The 19,018-nt window shown below is 35.9% G+C and overlaps 1 protein-coding gene across 3 annotated transcripts in view; it reads left to right on the top strand.

Moving 5' to 3' along the window:
- NRG4 (neuregulin 4) overlaps positions 1-19,018 on the top strand; it is a 131,696-nt gene that overhangs the window by 64,327 nt on the left and 48,351 nt on the right. The gene's annotated exons all lie outside the window — the stretch shown is intronic.

Genomic DNA, 19,018 nt, shown 5'->3' with positions numbered 1-19,018 from the left:
CTCTTGTTAGGTATTTTCATGTTAGACAGTATGGAGTTTTGCTTAAAAATTCAAGGTTTGGACTTCAACATAGTTGTAAGGCAGGCTTTGCCCAGACACGCTGTGTGGTGGTGGACTAGTTGCCTCACGTCTTTGAGTCACAATCAACTCATCTGTGAAACTGGAGAAACACAGTCCTTCTGCACAAAGATGTTATAAAAAATGTAAGGACAAGTAGTTTAGCTAATTGATTTCTGTTATTTCTTTCCTTCCATTTCCTTTTGGGTTTGATTTTTCTCTTTGAACTCATCAGTGGATGTTATTATAAGCACAGTGCTAAAGCAAATAACCCTCACATGTAAATCTGTATGTGTGAAATTATTTATCTTAAATAAATTCCTGGGCAGTGAGATTTCTAAGTTAAAGATACATACATATGTGGTTTTAATAGGTGTTGCCAAATTGTTCTCTATAAGGATTATAATGCTGTTTTGAACTCCTACCTGTGATGTATTTGAGTACCTATTTCCCATGCAACAGAGTTGTCAAACTTCAGGATTTTTGCCAATCTGATAGATGAATTTTATAATATCTCAGTTCTTTTCATTTATGTTTTCCTAATTATGCATAAAATCAGGCATCTTTTTTTCCTATGGATATGTTTTTTTGCTACAAATGTAAATCAATTTTTATACTTAATAAGTGTCATGTAACTCCTATGTTTAAAACTCTTCATTGACTCTCCTTCTCACTCAGAAAAAGGCCAGAGTCCTATAAAACCTTAATGATATGGCCACATTATTTCTCTGACCTTATATCCTACTTCTCTCCTGTTGTTCAGTCTACTTCAGCCACACTGGCATCCTTACTGCTCCCAGTGCCAAGAAGGTTCTTGACCATAAGATATTGTCCTGGTTTTTCCTTCATACTGATTGCTCTTCCACAGGATATCCTTATGGCTAACTCCTTTACATCCTTCATGTCTTCACTATAAATTTCTGAATGAAACCTCCCAGACAACTTTTTAAAAAATGAAACCTATTCTTCTCCCATTTCTATTCTTTCTTTCTCCAAATCTTTTATCTGCTAACATATAATTTCTAATTTACTTTATTTATTATATTTATTATTTACTTTCTCTCACCCTAATCTAGATGATAAACTCTACAGGTTTTTTTTTAATTTAAAAATCAAAAGAATTATTTTGTTCTATGATGTTTCCCATGAATCTAGTATAGGCATAGAGTAATAATTATCTATTGAATGAATGAGTGCCCCACTACTTTTCTGAATTCTCTTACTGCTCATAATAATTTTTCAGCTGATGCTCTTGGCCTTCCCATCCTGTAGAGTTGAAACTGGTAGTGATCTGATACCCAATACAAGCATTATGTTTTCTGTGAAGCTTTTCTTAGAATAAACTATTCTCTATTTTACCACTGTGGCAGAGTCTTTTAGTGTTTAATAAATGTCTATGGCCTCACTTGTTGTTAGTTTAGGTTCATGTGATTGAGTTCTGGGACAGTGTGATGTGGGAAGGGATTCAGATCACTTGGCCTCAAACCTGGCCTCAAACAGCTATCTTTAGCCTGTCTTTTTCCTGCCTCAGTGACCTTGGAGGCCATATTTTCCAGGAAGCAGACTTAAGAGATGGAGAAGGGCTGCCTATCACTGTTCATTAGACTATAAATGTAAGTAAGCAGTAAAGCATTTCTCATGTATTAGGCCACCAATGTTCGAGAGTTTAATTCACATTAACTCAAGTCTGTGTCAACCACTTCTCATAAATTAATAAATTTGAGGAGTTCCCTGGTGGATCAGTGGGTTAAGGATCCAGCATTGTCCCAGCTGTGACTCGGGTCACTGCTCTGGCATGGGATTGGTCCCTGACCCAGGATCTTCCACAGGCTGTGGGCATGGCCAAATAAATAAATGGGAATGGTTATTTTAGACATTAGTCTCTGTGAGCCTAGTCAATATGTTTGTGCTCATGAGAGAAGAGACCCTCACCACAATGTGCTTAATTTGGTTCTTAAGCCTGGAAGCTGAGAGGAGATCTTAAATGGCTTAAATAGGTGCTAGTATTAATTTTACTATCATATGCTCTTATTGTACTCTGTATTTCAGACATCTTTATAACTCTTCACTTCATGATTTATGTATATTGAATATAAGCTCCTTGGAAGAGATGAATCTTATGCTTGTCTTTGAATTGCCACCATCCAATGTAGGTCCTGGAACATAATAAATACTAAAAGAAAATGTTTTTTGAGTAAAATGTTGAGGAGGAAAACCAGAATGGAAAAGAATTTGGGAATATTATCACTAAAAAATAGGGATATTTAATTCCAAGCAAACAAGGCTAATATAAGATATAAAAGAAATTCTGTGAAGATCTTTACAATAGAGTAGATTTGAAAAAAAAAGTTAATTGTAATTTTCTACAGAGATGTTATTGAATCTTTTTTTTTGCCATTTTTTAGTTTGCATATTTCCTTCTCTCATTAAGTTTATAACAAATCAGCACTTCCAAAGATCTCACAAACTTTTCTTAGTCTAGTAGAGTATTAGAATGGGAAAGAATTCAAATAGGGGAAAAGCTGTCAAAAAAAGTCTTAAAAATATCATTAAAATTATTTCCTCTATTTTACACCTGCCTCATCCTTTTTACAAAGCATCCCAACCAATATGTGTTAAATGGAAATTCAAAATGTAGAGCTAATTCTGGCCATCAGGAAGAAATGTGTAATTCTGATATTTATAGACCTTTATGATGCAAGTCTTATAACACATCTCACTGGGTATATATGAGGTTTGATTTCAGACCTGTTCATCTTCACATTCTGATACAACCATTCTATCTGATTTCTACCAAGGCAGTACCAGCAGAGGTAGGAAAAAATATAATATTGAGATCTCGTACTATCATTATGTAGGTGAATAGTCTAAGTGATTCACTAGTCATTGTAAATATAAATTATTATAAACAAGAATTTGGCACTCCAGTTTTGTGAACGAGTTTCTTTTCTGTTACGTCTGAGGAGCATTTTATGTCAGGGACTGTATCTGATTCCCTGACCTTTCAGCAGTGTTCTCTTTTGTCAGTAGTATCTCTTTGTTCCACTGTGTCTTATGTAGTCAAGTACATCTGATCTGATAAAAAGCAAAGCTAAGTCTTTAATAATATGACAATTTAAATCTCAAACTCTTGTAATTAAAAAGAAAATGATTTGAACTACTCAATGAAGTATTTATTTTACATCTAGGAAATAAATAGCCCACAAAGTACTGTGTGATCATGGTATTATCTAGCCTGAAGATCTCGTCTCTGCTTCCATAATTAAAAGCCAAATTAAGCACATTTTGAGCACGGTCTGATCTTTCATGAGCACAATATATTGACTAGGCTTACAGAGACTAATGTCTAAAATAACCATTGTGAGGAGTTTCTGCTGTAGCACAGAGGGTTAAGGATCTGGTGTTATTGCTGTTGTGGCTCGGATTCGATCCCTGACCCAGGAACTTCCATATGCATGGGTGCAGCAAATAAATTAATATAGTAAAATAACCATTCCAATTTATTAATTTATGAGAAGTGGTTGACACAGACTTGAGTTAATGTGAGTATCCTCTCTGTGTAGACTGTCACACATGGGATGTCAGGTTTATAATTAGAACATTGTTTAGTGAATATTAGGTAAACAAGAAAAAATTATATAATTTGCATTTATCATTAGCCTGATGTATTTTCACAAGAGGAATAATCTTGTCTGAGACTATAATACTTGAAGTCTGCTGGTTATAACTTCTCTATTAGTGCTTAGATGGGTACTGCTGAGGTTTGCCTCTGTGCCTTTTTTCCCTTGGTTTCTCTCGCTGACCAAAATTGACAGGCTTTTTCTTTAGATATGTTAATATATATTCAGCCATTTCCCATTTTTTAAAGGAACTTGGCTTTGTTCAGCTGATTCATTGATTTTATAATTCAGTTTTTGTTAAATTACCTTATTTCCTTTTATTATAAGTAGCATAGAGCATCTCAATTTTGACCCTTGTACTTAACACTATCTAAATATAGTTGAGGTGTGTTGTAAGTATTACATATTCTTGTATTGCTTATATTTCTTTAAGTGTCTTTCTAGTCTGTGACTATCAGGAATATGACTCTTGTAGCTAGTACCATTCTTCTACTTCAGTCTTAGATAAAGCTGAATTCAGCTTTCAAATTCCTAAGATCCTTTCTTGTTTGATCATCATTAGTATAAATTCTATTTAAAACTATTTCCTTTATGTAAAACCGGAGTAGCTCATATCAGAATTACCTACTCTCCTTTACAGATATAATTTATAAGCTCTGTGCAAATGTAAATAACACTATATGAAGGCACCGGAGAGTGACTAAAAGTTAGTGGAAACAGAAAAAAGAATTGACGCTTAGAAGAAGAAAGTGTCATTGGCTGAGTTTCCCATTTTTTAAGGGCATTTGCCTGAAGATAGGCCCTAATAAGTGTCACATAAAGAGAATAAATCTGGATAGAAACCTATAGGAAATCACAATATCTGGAAATTGATGAGGGACACCTTTATGAGAGACACAGAGTGGAACTCAAGTTCTCTATGTTATCTGCCCAAATCTCTGGTTGGTCCTGAACTTGTGTGTGTGTAGTGAAGATTCCAGATAGGCCTGATAAGGCTATAAAAAAAAATGAATGGAAATTTTGGCTGCTGCCACAGTAGAGGAGACAGAATTTAGAGTTTCAGCTAAGGCAGGTTGTCCTACCAGTAAAACAACAGCAACAACGAATCAGTACAATTGACTCCTGAACAGCATGGGTTTGAAGTACATGGGTCTACTTGCATGTGAGTTTTTTCAGTAAATACATACTATAGTACTAACCAGTTGAATCCAGTGATGTAGGAATCTGAAGTTATATGTGAATTTTCAACTGGGCAGCGGGTCAGTGCCCCTAACCCCCATGTTGTTCAAGGGTCAACCATACCCTAGAGAGGGACATAACAGAATCTAGAGTCTCTACACCTTATCACTTATGAGGTCTAGGGTAAAATTAAAAATGACTAAACATGAAGTTAGAAAGATGTTATCCATACTGAAGCATAGAGAAAATCAGTGGAATCTCACCTTAAGATGACCTAGATAAGCAGACAAGAATTTTATTTTATTTTACTTTTAGCTAAAAAATTTATTTTTTACACAACTTAGAATAGATTTACAAGGAGATCCTGCTGAATAGCATTGAGAACTATGTCTAGATACTCATGTTGCAACAGAAGAAAGGGTGGGGAAAAAACTGTAATTGTAATGTATACATGTAAGGATAACCTGATCCCCTTGCTGTACAGTGGGAAAATTAAAAAAAAATTAAATTTATGGTACAATTAAAAAAAATTTTATTTTTTTACTCAATGAATTTTATTACATTTATAGTTGTACAAAGATCATCACACCCAAATTTTATAGCATTTCCATCCCAGACCCTCAGTGCATCCCCTCACCCCCAAGCCTATCTCATTTAGAAACCATAAGTTTTTCAAAGTCTGTGAGTCAGTATCTGTTCTGAAAAGAAGTTCATTGTGTCCTTTTTTTAAGATTCCACATTTAATCTGATAACATTTGATGTTGGTGTCTTACCATCTGACTGACTGACTTCACTTAGCATGATAATTTCTAGGTCCATCCATGTTGCTAAAAATTGTGTTATTTCTTTCCTTTTAATGGCTGAGTAATATTCAATTGTGTATATGTACCACATCTTCTTTAGCCACTCCTCTGTTGATGGGACATTTAGGTTGTTTTCATGTCTTGGCTATTGTATACAGTGCTGCAGTGAACATTGGAATACGTGTATCTTTTTGAGTCATGGTTTTCTCTGGACAGATGCCCATGGGTGAGATTGCTGGATCAAATGGTGATTCTCTTTTTAGCTTTCTGAGGAATCTCCATACTGTTTTCCACAGTGGTTGCACCAGTTTACATTCTTACCAACAGTGTAATAGGGTTCCCCTTTCTCCACACCCTCTCCAGCACTTACTGTTTGATGGCCATTCTGGCCAGTGTAAGGTGGTACCTCATAGTAGTTTTGATTTGCATTTCTCTATTAATAAGTCATGTCGAACATCTTTTCATGTGTTTTTTAGCCATCTGTTTGTCTTTAGAGAATTGTCTGTTAAGATCTTCTGGCCATTTTTGGATGGATTGTTTGGTTTTTCTGGGATATTGAGCTATAGAAGGTGTTTATAAATTTTGGAGATTAATCCCTTGTCAGTCACTTTATTTGCAAATATTTTCTCCCATTCTGTGGGTTGTCTTTTTGTTTTGTTTAGGGTTTCCTTTGCTGTGCAGAAACTTTTAAGTTTAATGAAGTCACATTTGTTTTTTTTTTGCTTTTATTGTCATTACTCTAGGAGGTGGATCTGAGAAGATTTTGCTGTGGTTTATGTCAGAGAGTGTTCGGCCCATGTTTTCCTCTAAGAGTTTTATGGTATCTGGTCTTATGTTTAGGTCTTTAATACATTTTGAGTTTATTTTTGTGTGTCAAGAAGTATACTAATTTCATTCTTTCATATGTGGCCATCCAGTTTTCGCAGCACCACTTGTTAAACAGGCTGTCTTTTCTCCATTGTATATTCTTGCCTCCTTTGTCATATATACATTGATTCTAGGTGTGTGGGTTTAATTCTGGCCTTTCTGTCCTGTTCCACTGATCTCTGTTTCTGTCTTTGTGCCAATATCATACAGTTTTGATGACTGTAGCTTTGTAGTATAGTCTGAAATCAGTGAACCAGATTCCTCCAGCTCCATTTTTCTTTCTCAGAATGGCTTTGGCTATTCTGGGTCATTTGTGCTTCCAAACTTTAAAATATTTTGTTTGAGTTCTGTGAATGAAAAATGTCCTTGGTACTTTGATAGGGATTGCATTGAATCTATAGATTGCCTTGGGTAGTATAGTCATTTTGATAATATTGGGTCTTCCAGTCCAAGAGCATGGTATGTCTTTCCATCTGTTTGTGTTATTTTTGATTTCTTTCATTAGTGTCTTATAGTTTTCAGAGTACAGGTATTTTGTCTCTTTAGGTTGGTTTACTCCTAAGTAATTTATTCTTTTTGATGCAATGTTAAATGGGATTGTTTCCCTAATTTTTCTTTCTGATCATTCGTTGTTAGTATATAGAAATGCAGTCAGTTTCCGTGTATTAATTTTATATCCTGTGATTTTTGTCAAATTTGTTGATGAACTCCTACAGTTTTGTGGTGATGTCTTTAGGATTTTCTAGGTATAGTATCATGTCATCTGCAAACAGTGATAGTTTTACTTCTTCCTCTCCAATTTGGATTCCTTTTATTTCTTTCACTTCTCTGATTGCCATGGCTAGGACTTCCAAAACTATGTTGAATAGTAGTGGTGAGAGCAGGCATTCTTGTCTTGTTTCTAATCTCAGTGGGAATTCTGTCAGCTTTTCACCATTTAGAATGATGTTCGCTGTGGGTTTGTCATATATGGCCTTTATTATGTTGAGGTAGGTTCCCCTCTATGCCCACTTTCTGAAGGGTTTTTATCAGAAATGGGTGTTGGATTTTGTCAAAGTCTTTTTGTGCATCTATTGAGAGGATCATATGGTTTTTATTCTTCAGTTTGTTAATGTGGTTTATCACACTGATTGATTTGCAGATATTGAAGAATCCTTGCATCCCTGGGACAGACAAGAACTTTAAATCTCAAGCTTTTATGCTGAAGGACATAAAAGAAAATATGAATGAAGAAATAGACAACTCAGTAGAAAAATAGGAAATGTGAAAAAATAATTACAATGGAAATTTTAGAACTAGAAAACACAATATTTGAAATAAAAATTTAACTGGATAGGTTTAACAGCAGGCTGAAAGTGATGGAAGAGTCAGTGAACTTAAAGATAGATTGGTAAAAATTATCTGTTTAAAAATAAGAAAAAACTTTTTTTTTAAAAAACAAGAGGAAAACCCAGTGATCTGTGGAACAGTATTAAAAGGTCAACATACTTGTTATTGGAAACCCAAAAGAAGAAGAGAGAGAGAGGGGCAGAAAAAGTGTATATAGAGAAGTTATGGCCCCAAGTTTTCCAAATTCAGTGAAAGATAAATTTGCATAATGAAACTCACCATACACCAATTTTTTTTTTTTTTTTTTTTTGTCTTTTTGCCATTTCTTGGGCCGCTCCTGCGGCATATGGAGGTTCCCAGGCTAGGGGTCCAATCGGAGCTGTAGCCGCCGGCCTACACCAGAGCCACAGTAATGTGGGATCCAAGCCACATCTGCAACCTACACCACAGCTCATGGCAACGCCAGATCCCTAACCCACTGAGCAAGGCCAGGGATCGAACCCACAACTTCATGGTTCCTAGTCAGATTCGTTAACCACTGAGCCACGACTGGAACTCCCACCATACACCAATTTAGGTACATCATAGTCAAAGGGCTAGAGAGAAAAAGAAAAGCTTAAAAGCAGTCAGAGAAAATGACAGTACATATGGGGAAACAGTAATATGAATGGCAGCTGACTTTTTATTAGAAGCCATAGAGATCAGAAGAAAATAGAAGGAAATATTTAATGTGATGAACGAAAAAAAAAAAAAAATGCAAAACCTGAGCCCAGAAATGTGTATCTTGCAAAAATGTCCTTTAAATATGAAGGCAATAATAACATTGCTCATAATAGCCAAAAAGTAGGAAGAGCCTCAAATGTCCACTAACTGAAAAATGGATAAAGAAAATATATATCCACACAATGGTGTATTATGTGGCAGTAAAGATAAATGAAGTACATGCTCATATTACACTCCATTTCTCTCTGTAGTTTGCTGAGAAGTGGAGGGGTAAGCTAAGTAGTAGGTTTTGGCAATAACTTAGAGGGCTCTTTCTTTTTAAATAACAGTGGAATTGGCATAATTTGGAATAATGATAAAATTTGGAACTAAGGGAAGATAGAGTATATGTACAAAGGCTGTTAAAAACATAAAACTTGGTTACATTATTTGTGGAGGCTTAAACTTGTGAAGGTTAAATACTGTAATTTTTCCATTTGTTCTGCATTTTGACTCAAAATAAAACTGAATTTGCCCATTTCTTATTTAAAAAAAAACTTGTAAAAAAAATATATGAAGTACTGAAACATGCTACAACAAAGATAATCCTACAACACAATACAACTTATGCTAAGTTGAAGAAACCATTCACAAAATAACCCTTATAGTCTGATTCCATTTGTATTAAATGTACAAAATAGGAAAATTTATAGAGGTTGAAAGTAGATTAATCATGGGGTGGGTAGTAGGCATTAATTGCTAATGTTTGTGGTGTAATTTTAGGAGGGGATGGAAATGTTCTAAAATTAGATTACAGTGATAGTTGGTTGCACAATCCTGTGAATATACTAAAAAACATTGAATTGTATACTTTAAATGGGCAAACTGTATGGTATGTGAATTAGATATCTCAATAAAGTTGTTAAAAAAGACTGAAGGCAGTATAAAGACATTTTTAGAGAAAACTAAGGTAACTCATGGTTAGCAAGCCTGCAATTATAAGAAATGTAAAAGGGAAGTCTCCAGGCTGAGGGGAAATAATACTAGATGGCAACTTGAATCAACAGAAAGGAATGGTAGAGTTCCTGTTGTGGCGCAGTGGTTAATGAATCTGACTAGGAACCATGAGGTTTCGGGTTCGATCCCTGACCTTGCTCAGTGGGTTAAGGATCTGGCGTTGCCGTGAGCTGTGGTGTAGGCCGGTGGCTACAGCTCCGATTAGACCCCTAGCCTGGAAGCCTCCATATGCCGTGGGAGCAGCCCTAGAAAAGGCAAAAAGACAAAAACAAACAAACAAAAAAAACCAGAAAGGAATGGTAAGCACTGGAATTAGTAAAAAAAAATAATAAAAAAATAAATGCTTAAATCTCAACTTAGATAAAATACATATGACTATGTAAACCAAAAACAGTCACATTGTATTGTGGAGTTTATATCTCCTGATGTAAAAAAGCACATAGACTTGTTGATTCATATTGGAGCTAATACTACTGGATGATTTCCATCAGCCACTTTAGACCATTTACACAGGGTTAATGTCCAGTGTGACATACAGGAACATAAACAGTTCTCCATTCTGCTAGGACCTAAGCACTTGTCTGTCAAGAAACTTGGGATCTTTTATATCTTAAAAGACTTTGTCACCCATGAAATCTGCGAAAGGTTTTACACATAAGTAAGAGCATTAGAAGGAGTTGTGTAAGAAAGAGTCAAGCTGTTTGAGACTGACCTTCTGTTTGACCCATGCTGAAATGCAGAACTTATCCCAGCCACCTTCTCAGTCTTCACAAATTGTTACCAAAAGCAAAACAAAACAAAACAAAAAACAAAGCCAAACCCACAAACAAACAAAGGCTTGGTTCACATTCTGAACTGCCTTGAATCCAGGGTAACTAGAAACCTGCAACTGTCAAACTCCTTGGTGAGGGAGATATTTTGAGAATTTTAGGACACCAATCTATATTATCATGACCATTTAGACATGCTTCCTGTGTGGCATCCACAGTGTGCATCTGAAAATTCATGTGCATCTTACTGTTTTGGCTATTGAAGCATCTAAACAGTGTTGAATGTCATGGACATCAGCACCTTGGTGATTATTCTGAGCCTGAGTAATGTGAGTCTGAAGTCTCTCTGTTGGCAGTAGGTTTTAAGAGTACTCTTTGGACAGCATATAATTGGCAAGAGGTGGCATGTATGTCGGTTTCTGTGATGTTATATTTGCATACCACATTTACTGGAGCAGCCATTTCCAGTGGGTTCCATTGTTTTGTAGGAGCAGAGAATGGATTTGGGGAGACACATAGCATTCTCTCCCACAGACAATACAAATGTGTTTTCAGACCCTTCCTCTCCACTAAACTCCCATCCATTCTGAAGTCCAGAATCTCTGAGTAGTTGATAGCTTTTGCCAGCAGATCCAGATTTGGCTTCTCATGGTCCAGCAACCAATAAACTAGCCACCACCACTATCCTACCCAATATACAATGGTGGAACAGGAATAGAATATACTCTAAAAGTTAGGAAATACAGGAAAATAGAAAAAATAGTCTATAGCAATTATCATATGCTTAACAAAAGTTGTGAAATCCCTCCTGCTCTAAGGTGAAGTAATCCCTTATTTAAGTCATTCTGAAAGCTCCTCTGTAAAAAGCTACTTAGTACATTGAGCCTTGTGGCCCCCTGACTCTGCCCAATTGGATGGTACTTTCCTTTTTCCTTATTTTCTTCTAAGGCCACTGCTGAAGTAGTTGTTGCAAAGTATATTTCCTAGTAGGGGAGGAGAAAAATCTTTTTCCTCTACCCATCTTAGGATCATTGGTTGGGGCCCTGCAAATTAGACTAACGAAGACAGGTTAACAAGAGAAAACCAAGAGTTTATTAACACATGTTACTGTGAATAAACACATGAGAGTATTTGGTGATGAGTAACTCAAAGGGTTGGTTTAAACTGGGGCCTAATATAGCATCGGAACAAAGAAAAATGAATTTGTAGAGAAGTGACAAGGTGAGAAGGGATTTTAGGCTTTCAAGGAATGTAAACTGTGGGAAAGTAAATATATGAGGAAAACTAATGAAATATAAAAACTAGTTAGTAGGTTTTGTTATGTAGGTTCCTCCTGGTTGTTTGGAGTCTAGAGCAGTCTGGCAGTGAAGAATTGCCCTGCTCTTCCGGGTTCCGTTTGGGAAGGCCACTTGCTTAGTCTGATTTTGCCTCTAGCTGGCTACCATTGTCTGGCAAATATATGAACAAAAGGCCTAGGGCATGGTCTTATCTCTTGCTAAGATTATTCCTTAGCAACCGTGTCCTAAATTAGCTACAGTTGTAGTTACAGAATAAGTTCACATGGTCCAACACTTAAGCAATAATAAAAGATATATCATAAAAATTACTGTTTCCACCTATTTCCCTGATGTGTCTATTTTCTAGTCAACTCTTACAAGTAACTAATTTTATGTATTGTTTGTCTTCATATCTTTACATATATATAAGCCAAAACCAACCTGAAATCTTATTTTTGATCAGTTTTAACACTGTTTTCTGCTTTGCTTTTTTCACTTCATAGTACATTTTAGAGCTCTTTCCATGGTAATGCACAGAGTGCTGTATTCAAATTGCATAGTATGTTTTATGCAAGTGCTGTGCTGTATTTAACCCTTTTGAGGGACATTTGGGTTGTTTCTTATCTTTTGCTAATGCAAATAGTGCTGCAGTGGATAACCTTATATATGTACATAACTATAGAATGCAAGTCAATTCCAAGAATTTGACAAGGTCAAAAGATATGTGCATTTGTAATTTGGGTAGATATTGCCAACATAGGTATTGTCAGCATAGGTGTATGAATTCCTACCAGCTATGTTTAAGAGTAACTCATTTCCCAGCAGAGTATGTGGTCTAACTTTGGACTTTCACCAATCTGCTAAGTGAGAAATGGCATCTGAATGTTGCCTTAATTCACATTTATATTATGATAGATGAGGTTGAACCATTTGTATTTCTTTTTCTGTCAATTTTTTTTCCCAGTTTTTCTGTTAAGTTGTAGTCTTTTTAACATTCATTTTTAGGTTTTTTAAAAAAATAGAATAAAGATTTTTAAAAAGGTATATCTTTTTTGTCTAAGTTAAAAGTTGCAAATATTCTTTCACAGTTTGTCACTTATCTGTAACTTTACTCCTAGTAAATTTTAGCCACAAGTAAGATTCCTAAAATTTTTTACCTAGTTAATTTTTATCAGTCTTCTGTGGTTTTTGGATGTTGACTCATAATTTGGCTTTCCATGTTCAAGATGTGCAGAATGCAGTTAACTTAGCAGTCCTGAGACTGCTGTCCTTAGAAAAACCTGTTTGTAGAGCTGAGTATCTGGGCACTTGGCTGGTAAACAGTTCGATATATTTATTATAAGGTAAAACGATCCCTATATGTTGAGGGTGTCTCACTGTGCTTAAATTTCTATAAATAGTGAGGTTTATGCTGAATACCTGCTTTCCTTTTGGGAGTCTGGAATGTGCCGTATGTACTAGAAGAGGATGTCTGTATGAACAACTCCCAATAAAAATCCTGGGCACTGAGTTTCTGATGAGCTTCCCTGGGAGACACAGCTTCACATATACTGTCATAGTTCATTGCTGGAGGAGTAAATATGTCCTTTGTGTCTCCACTAGGAGAGGATTCTTGGAAACTTTTTCCTGATTTCCTCCAGACTTCACCCCATGTACATTTTCCCTTTGCAGGTTTTGTTTTGTATCTTTTTGCTATAATAAATCATAGCCAGGAGTACAACTATATGCTGAGTCCTTTGAGTCCTCCTAGCAAATCATCAAACCATAGAATTTACTTATGTTTTCTCTAGGAACTTTATGATTTCTGCTTTTGGATATTGAGGTAACATTTACATTCATAAATTAACTTAGAATTTACACTTCTGAAGTTGAGTCTGTCTTATAATATCTTTTTAAAGCTTTCGTCATATAAGTTTTACACATTTCTTAAATTTACTCTGAGCTATTTCATCATTTTGTTTCTATTATAATGGAGGCCTTTTCTTCTTTGTCTCTATTGTTTGTATGTAACAAAGCTGATGTTTTCTATATATTAATTTTCCTCCACTACCTTATTGAATTATGTTACTATTTATAGGAGTTTTTCACTTGATTCTTTTGGGTTTTCAATCATAGCAATCTATAAATAGTAATAATTCTATTTACCTCTTTCTCATTGTGCCTTTTATTTCTATATCTTCTGTAACTGTTAGGACCTTCAGTACGATATTAAATAATAGTGGTGGCAGTGTTGTCCTATTTTTGTTTTGACTTTAGTGGAAATACCTTTAGCATTTTTACAGTAAACCTGATGCCAACATTTGGCTGTGAGATAGATAAATTTTATCATGTTAGTAAGAATGCATCTATTTCTGATTTGTTGAGTTTTTTTTCCCCCGTTCTTGGGTTTCCTTTTTATGTTTGTATTTGTTTCTATGTCTCTGCTGAGCCTTCCCATTTTTCTGATGAGATTTTCATACACTAAACATGTTTTCCTTTACTTCATTAAAGATAGTTGCATTAGTGGCTTAAAACATTCTAGTCTTTCAGTGCCAGTATCTGATTCATCCTAAGTTTAAACTCAGTTCATCTTTTCTCTTGAAAATTATCTCTTTTTTGGAAGTGAGGTAGTTCTTTGTATGCTAGGTAATTTGGGATTGTTTCTTCAACATTATTTATGTTGATTTTGCAGAGATTCCTTTTTTTTTTTTTTTTTTTTTTTTTCCCAGGGCCGCTCATAGCATATGGAAGTTCCCAGGCTAGGGGTTGAATCAGAGGTACAGCTACCAGCCTACACTCAGGGTCTGAGCCGCTTCTGCGACCAACACCACTGCTCTCAGCAACGCCGGATCCCCAACCCACAGAGCAAAGCCAGGGGTCAAGCCCGAATCGTCATGGATGCTAGTCGGGTTCGTTACCACTGAGCCATGACGGAACTCCAAATGTAGAGATTCTATATTCTTTTATTTTTCTCTGATGAGCATGGTTTCCCTTGTTTATTGTGAACCTCATCTCTTTTGTGGTAACTCCAGTCTTTGTTCTATATTTTGTTTTTAGCTATATTGTTTTGAATCTGTGGCATGCATTGTTCAGGGGTCAGTTAGACTCCCCACGAGACTCTGCCTATATCTGTTCATTCTCTAGGACCTTCAGGCAGGTGCTTCTTATATTTTGTCCAGATGTTTATAGTTTTCTCCAGTGGCTGAGAGTGGTGGTCGTCCTATTGAATCTTAGCAAATCATACCCAGAAATGAAATCTCTCATATTCGTCAAATGTTGTTGCTATTGTCACTCTTTTTTGTTTTTTCTTTTTTGGCTTTCCTGCCTGTTACCAGGCCATGGACCAGATCCAAGCCACAGTTGCAGCCTGTGCTGAGGTGCCCCAAAGCTGGATGCTTAGCCCACTGTGCAAGTCTGGAATGCAAACCTGTGTCCCATTGCTACAGAGATGGTGTTGATCCTGTTGTACCACAGCAGGAACTCCTGCTGTTTTCGTTTGTTTTTTTTTTTTTTCACATTCTTTCTTTATATTATTTTCCACCATGGTCTATCACAGGAGATTAGATATAATTTTCTTTGCTATACAGTAGGACTTTGTTGTTTATACATTCTAAATGTAATAGTTTGCATTTAGTAACCTAAAACTCCCAATCTATCCCACTTGTTTCACTTTCCCCCTTAGCAACCACATGTTTGTTCTTTTTTTTTTTTCCTTGTGGCTGCCCTGTGGCATATGGAGTTCCTGGGCCAGGGTTCAGATCTGAGCTGCAGTTGTTACATATGCCACAGCCGCAGCAAGACCAGATCCTTAACCCACTATGCTGGGTTGGGGATCGAACTTGCATTCGAGTGCTGCAGAGATGCCACCAGTCCTGTTGCATTGTAGCAGGAACTCCACAGGCCTGTTCTCTATGTCTATGAGTCTGTTTTTTTTTTTTTTTTTTTTTTTTTTTGTTGTTGTAGATAGGTTCATTTTTGCCATGTTTTAGAATCCACATATAAGTGATACCATGTGGTATTTGTCTTTCTAACTCACTGCACTAAGTATGATATATTTCTAACTCACTAACTAAGTATGATAATCTCTAGTTGCATCCGTGTTGCTGTGAGTGGAATTATTTCATTCTTTTTATGGATGAGTAGTATTCCTTTGTATGTATGTGCCACATCTTCTGTATCCATTCATCTGTTCATGGATATTTAGGTTGTTTCCAAGTCTTGGCTATTGTGGATAGTGCTGCTAGAACATTAGGCTGCATATATCTTTTTGAATTATAGTTTTGTCCAGATATATGCTGGGATTTCTGGATCACGTGGTAATTCTATTTTTAGTTTTCTGAGGAATCTCCTTAGTGTTTTCCACAGTGGTTGCACCAGTTTACATTCCCACCAAAAGTGTAGAGGGTTCCCTTTTCTTCACACCCTCTCCAGCATTTGTTATTTGTAGACTTATTAATGATGGCCATTCTGATGTGAGGTGGTACCTCACTGTAGTTTTGATATGCATTTCTTTAATAATTAGCAATATTGAGCATTTTTTTATGTGCCTACTAGCTATCCATATGTCTTCTTTGGAGAAATGTCTATTTAGGTCTTCTTCGCATTTTTCAATGCACTGTTTGGTTTTTTGTTGTTGAGTTACATGAATTTATACATTTTGGAAATTAAGCCCTTGTTGGTTAGATCATTTGCAAAGATTTTCTCCCATTCTATAGGTTGTCTTTTCATTTTGTTTATATTTTCCATTGCTGTGCAAAAGCTTGTCAGTTTGATTAAGTCCTGTTTGGTTTTGTTTGTTTGTTTGTTTTTATTTCTATTGCCTTGGGAGACTGATCTAAGAAAACATTTGTACAGTTTATATCAGAGAATGTTTTGCTTATGTTCTCTTCTAGAGTTTGATGGTGTCATGTCTTATGTTTAAGTTTTTAAGCCATTTTGAGTTTATTTTTGTGCATGGTGGGAGGGTGTGTTCTAATTTCATTGATTTACATTGGCTGTCCAGTTTTCCTAGCACCCCTTGCTGAAAAGACTGTCTTTTTCCCATTTTATATTTGTGCCTCCTTTGTTGAAGCTCAGCAGGTTAAGGACCTGACATAGTATCCATGAGGATGCATGTTCAATCCTTGGCTCTTGGCCTCGCTCAGTGAATTTCGGATTCGGCATTGCCACAAGCTGCAACATAGGTTGCAGATGTGGCTTGGATCCACTGTTGTCATGGCTGTGACATAGGCTGGCATCTGCAGCTCTGATTTGATCCCTAGCCTGGGAACTCCCATATGCCATGCGTGTGACCAAAAAAATTAAAATTAAATTAAATTTAAAAAATAAAAGTTATTGTTTTTTTATATTCCTTCTATGATATTTCATTGTTAGTATACAAAAATGCAACTGATTTCTAATGTTAATATTGTATCCTGCTACTTTTCTGAATTAATTTATCAGGTTGAGTAGTTGTATGAAATCCTTAGGATTTTCTATATATAGTATTATGTTATCTGCATATAATGACAGTTTTACCTCTTCCCTTCTTATTTGGATATGTGTAATTTCTTTTTTCTTGTCTGATTGCTGTGGCCAGGACTTCCATACTAGGTTGAATAAAAGTGGTGAGAGTGGATATCCTCGTCTTGTCCAGATTTTAGTGGGAAGGCTTTTAGCTTTTCTCTGTTGAGTATTATATTGGCTGTGGGATTGTTATAAGTGGTTTTTATTATGTAAAGATATGTTCTATACTCAGTTTGGTAGTAGTTTTTATCATCAATGGATGTTGAATTTTGTCAAAGGCTTTTTCTGCATCTACTGAGATGATTATGTGGTTTTGACTTTCCTTTTGTTAATGTGGTGTATTATAATGATTTGCATATGTTGAACCATCCTTGTGAATTTGGGATGAATCCCACTTGGTCATGGTGTATGATCCTTTTTATGTGTTGTTGGATTCAGTTTTGCTGAAATTTTGTTGAGAATTTTTGCATCTACACTCATCAAAGATATCGGCCTGTTGGAGTTCCCATTGTGACTGAGTGGGTTAAGGACCCAACATTGTTTCTGTGAGGAAGTGGGTTTGATCCTTGGCCTTGCTCCATGGGCTAAGGATCTGGTGTTGCCATAAGCTGTGATGTAGGTCACAGTTGCAGCTCCAAATTGACCCTGTCCTGAGAACTTCCATATGCCAAAAGTGTGGCCAAAAAAGGAAAATAAAAAGATATTGGGCTATAATTTTCTTTTTTGGTGCTGTCTTTCTCTTTGGAAGTGCTCCCTCATCTTCAGTCTTTGGAAAGAAGTTAAGAAGGATCAGTATAAGTTTTTTGTATGTTTGGTAGAATATGCCTATGAAGTCATCTGGCCCTGGACTTTTGTTTGCAGGGAGTTTTGTTTTTTTGTTTGTTTGTTTTTGTTTTTGTTTTTTTTTTAATTGCATATTTAGTTTCACTTCTAGCAATTGGTCTGTTCAAGTTATCTTCTTATTTCAGTTTTGGTAGACTGTATGTTTCTAGAAAGTTGTCTATTTCTTCTGGGTTGTCAAATCTGTTGTCAAATAATTGTTCTTAGTGTTCTCTTATGATTTTTTTGTATTTCTGCAGTGTCAGTTGAGATTTCTCCTTTTTTGTTTCATATTTTATTTAGGTTCTCTCTTTTCTTCTTGGTGAACCTGGCCAGAGGTTTGTCAATTTTGTTTACCCTAATGAAGAACCAGTTCTTGGTTTTATTGATTTTTTTTCTATTGTTCTTTAAATCTCTATTGATTTTTTTCCCTCTGATCTTTATTATTTCTTTCCTCTGCTGACATTAGGTTTTGTTTGTTCTTTTTCTGATTCTTTTAGGTGGTAGGTTAGGTTGCTTATTTAAGATTTTTCTTGTTTTTTGAGGAAGACCTATATCACTCTAAAATTCCCTTGATAAGAAATGCTTTTGAGACATAGCATAGATTTTGTATGGTTGTGTTTTCATTGTCATTTGTCTCAGGCATTTTTTAAATTCCCCATTCCCCCCTGCCTTTTTTTTTTTTTTTTTTTTGGCTTCTTAGGGCTGCATCCTTAGCATATGGAGGTTCCCAGGCTAGAGGTCGAATTGGAGCTACAGCTGCCAGCCTATGCCACAGCCATAGCAGTGTGGGATCTGAGCCGTGTCTGTGACCTATACCACAAATCACGGCAATAACAGATACCTGACCCACTTAACAAGGCCAGAGATCAAACCCGCATCCTCTTGTGATACTAGTTGGATTCGTTTTCAGTTCACCACAACAGGCACACCTAATTTCCTGTTTGATTTCCCCACTGGCCCATTGTTTTTTTAGTAGAATGTTTAGTCTCCAAGTAGTTGGGTTTTTCTCATTTTTTCCCCTGTGGTTGATTTCTTGTTTCATGCCATTGTGCTCAGAGAAGATGCTTGAGCTAATTTCTGTACTCTTAAAT

The sequence above is a fragment of the Sus scrofa genome, chromosome 7 (genome assembly GCF_000003025.6).
Source record: "Sus scrofa isolate TJ Tabasco breed Duroc chromosome 7, Sscrofa11.1, whole genome shotgun sequence".
Classification (NCBI taxonomy): domain Eukaryota; kingdom Metazoa; phylum Chordata; class Mammalia; order Artiodactyla; family Suidae; genus Sus; species Sus scrofa.
The sequence above is the reverse complement of the archived record's forward strand: the minus strand, read 5'-3'. Positions and strand labels throughout refer to the sequence as shown.